Genomic DNA, 3,242 nt, shown 5'->3' with positions numbered 1-3,242 from the left:
GGACTTGGAGATCAAATCAAATGTAGGTGTGCTTATGGCAGAATCTGTGCACTCAGATGCTATGGTTATCAGTTATCCTGTCTTAAAGGGCCAAAATTCCAAATGGCTTTGCTCTTGTGGTTCCCAGGTCACTCTGGCAGGAAGTCAGTGAGGTGTGCACTCACATACAGAGCCTGGGAAGGTTAGATGCCTTCTCCACTGATGTGATGGCAGCCAGGACTAAGGGCAGGAACTTTTCTCATAGACCTTCTTAAAGGCCAGAGCCTGGTGAAGTCCATGCTATTTTTCCAAATTATTTAATAACAAAGAACAGAATGCCAACAGCTCCTCAAGCATTCTCTCAATAAAGCTGGGAAAGAGGGTGGCTTACTCAAGACAGAAATCAATGGTGGGGGTGAGAAGAAATGAATATCTCTCAGAGCATAAGTTGAGAGGGATGGCTATTAAATTTTTTTTTTTTTTTTTGGTTTGGTAACTCTGGTCAAGCCTTCTCTGTTTCTTTTCATGTCCTAACCTTTCCCCTACTTTGATGGTGGGCAGTTTAACAGCCAGAGGAGGCTGAGGCTCTAACGAATTAAATAAACTATGTCAGTGTTGAGATTCAAACAGGAGTGGGGGGAGAGTCCATCCTCAACATAAATCTATTCTATAAGGAGAAAAGCCCTTACAAATGTTTATAACTATGGATTATATGTTCAAGTGACAACTTCTCGAAAGATACATTTTCTTCTAGAAACAGACTCTACAAACGGTGGTTGACATCATATGTGGAGCACTGTGAGATGGCTCATTAAGCTGTATGGAGCTTTTAGCTCTACAAGGGAGCATGACTGCTCAGATTCCTCATGGGTAACTGACAAACCTCAGTGAGCCCTTTAAGTGAGATTTCCATTCTGCTTCCTCTGCCCACTTCCCTCAAAATTTGAGTCGCTGGATTTTGAATTTGCCTCTTTGACCTGCCCCTCCCAAGGCCTGTAGGAAAGAAAACACCAGGCTGCTTTGGTCAGGGGCGCGGGCCCTTTAAGGAAGCAAGAGCTACGCTGTTTGGCCGCCGTGGCCAGCCAGTCCGGAGGTTCTGCGGGGCGAGGCCCGGTCCTTGTCACCGTCTCGGGGAGCTTCAGGCCTGGAGGCCTTCGCTGTGATCAGTGTCTCCCGCACCTCCACTGTCCAGTGAGTGAGCGCCGGCTGGGTGGGCCAGGCCGGCCGCAGGCTGTTGGGGGAAGGGCGGGTCCTCGCGGCAGCGTCTGCCGGCGCCGAGCTCCGGGTCTTCGGGCTTGCTGGGCCGCTTTGGGTACCCTTTCCTTGTTAGCGCCCTTGGCTCTCCCGCTTCTAGTGCTAACCAGTATCGCCAACCTTATTTCGGAGGAGCCGGTTCTCCCCTCAAAGACTCCAGGCCGCTCCCATGTCGTAATTAAATAGGGGGAAGTAGGCAAAGCGTTGTCAGCGGAAATCAGGATAACCTTGCAGGAATTCCCAACTACCGCTTCAAGGTGAGCGGGTGGAGTTTTAAATTAGGGAAAGATCTCCCGGAAGCTGTAGGTTCCGGGCTGGAATTTTCAGGGGAAATGGGCTAGTTTGAATGGAACTCAGAGGTAGAATTTGCTGGGGAAGTGGCCTAATTTGAATGAAACCCAAAGACGTATTGAAATGATTGTAATCATGCAACCAGTCATATACATAGGTAGTTGATGTGTCATTCGATCAGGAAATGAGTCACTGCAGAAACTTGGATAACAGAAGTTACAGGTCATGGAATTATTCTTTTTTTCTTTTTTCTTTTTTAAGTAAAATCAAATACCAGTTCTTAGATGTGACCTGAGGAGGACAGCCCCAACACTTCCTCCTCAGAAATACCCCTACCTGTTGTAATGTGTAGCACAGCTGAGGCAAGGCTGGCACAAAGAGCCCTTTATAAGATCTCAGGAGTAAAAAAGGGAAAAATGAAGGCAGAAGGGACCCAAATCAGGATTCTTAGCCTTCTGAAACACAGTGGTGTCAGTTGTAAGTAGCAAGGTATTTGTCACCAATGACAAAGTGTTGGCATTTTTTAAAGACCTGCCTTATACAATTGAATGAATTCAAAATTATTCCTATTGCAAGGTCACTCTTAATTATTTTCTGATACAATGAGTGAGTGAGTCAAAGTCACTCAGTAGTGTCCGACTCTTTGCGACTTCATGAACTATACAGTCTATGGAATTCTCCAGGCCAGAATACTGGAGTGGGTAGCCTTTCCCTTCTCCAGGGGATCTTCCCAACACAGGGATCAAACCCAGGTCTCCCACATTGCAAGCAGATTCTTTACCACAGCTGAGCCACAAGGGAAGCCCTCTGATATAATAAGTCCCCTACATATGAACCTTCAAGTTGGCAACTTTCAAAGATGTGAACAGTATGCTTGCATCTTCAATCATGTAAGTTAGTTCATGTATCTGGCATACATTGTCACGTGCATACATCCTCTACAAGTAGTTGTGCTTTTGTGTACTTTACTGTACAGTACTTCATAGTGTACAGGAGTATAGTATCTTTTTTCAAACCCCAGATGTCCGGAAGCAAGCATTAAAGAAGGAGTAATATAGCTAGCTGGTACTGTTACCAGCCTCTGTATGTCAGCGGCTGTACTATACTACTATCCTTTTCAAGGTACTGTACTATAAGATTAAAAACGGTTTATTTTTGGTTTGTTTTTCATGTATTTTATTTAAACCTGGAATCAGTTCAGTTCAGTCGCTCTGTCGTGCCCAACTCTTTGTGACCCCATGGACTGCAGCACGCCAGGCTTCCTGTCCATCGCCAACTCCCAGAGCTTACTCAAACTCATGTCCATTGACATGATGATGTCATCCAACCATCTCATCCTCTATTGTCCCCTTCTCCTCCCGCCTTCAATCTTCCCCAGCATCAGGGTCTTTTCAAGTGAGTCACTTCTCATTAGATAGCGAAAGTATTGCAGTTTCAGCTTCAGCATCAGTCTTTCCAATGAATATTCAGGACTGGTTTCCTTTAGGATGGACTGGTTGGATCTCCTTGCAGTCCAAGGGACTCTCAAGAGTCTTCTCCAACACCACAGTTCAAAAGCATCAATTCTTCGGCGCTCAGCCTTCTTCACAGTCCAACTCTCGCATCCATACATGACTACTAGAAAAACCATAGCTTTGACTGGACGGACCTTTGTTGGCAAAGTAACGTCTCTGCTTTTGAATATGCTATCTAGGTTGGTCATAACTTTCCTTCCAAGG

At 45.7% G+C, this 3,242-nt stretch overlaps 1 protein-coding gene across 1 annotated transcript in view; it reads left to right on the top strand.

Annotated features, from left to right (window-relative positions):
- The first annotated feature begins 983 nt into the window (after positions 1 to 983).
- The window catches only part of PLGRKT (plasminogen receptor, C-terminal lysine transmembrane protein), a 36,217-nt gene continuing 33,958 nt past the window's right edge, over positions 984 to 3,242 (top strand). Inside the window, exon 1 of the mRNA XM_010860723.1 lies at positions 984 to 1,170. The gene's annotated coding sequence lies outside the window, so the exon portion shown is untranslated. The remainder of the gene's footprint in view (positions 1,171 to 3,242) is intronic.

Source organism: Bison bison, unplaced genomic scaffold (genome assembly GCF_000754665.1).
Source record: "Bison bison bison isolate TAMUID 2011002044 unplaced genomic scaffold, Bison_UMD1.0 scf7180017864469, whole genome shotgun sequence".
In the NCBI taxonomy this organism is placed as follows: Eukaryota; Metazoa; Chordata; class Mammalia; order Artiodactyla; family Bovidae; genus Bison; species Bison bison.
Note: the sequence above shows the minus strand (reverse complement) of the source record. Positions and strands in the feature narration are given on the sequence as shown.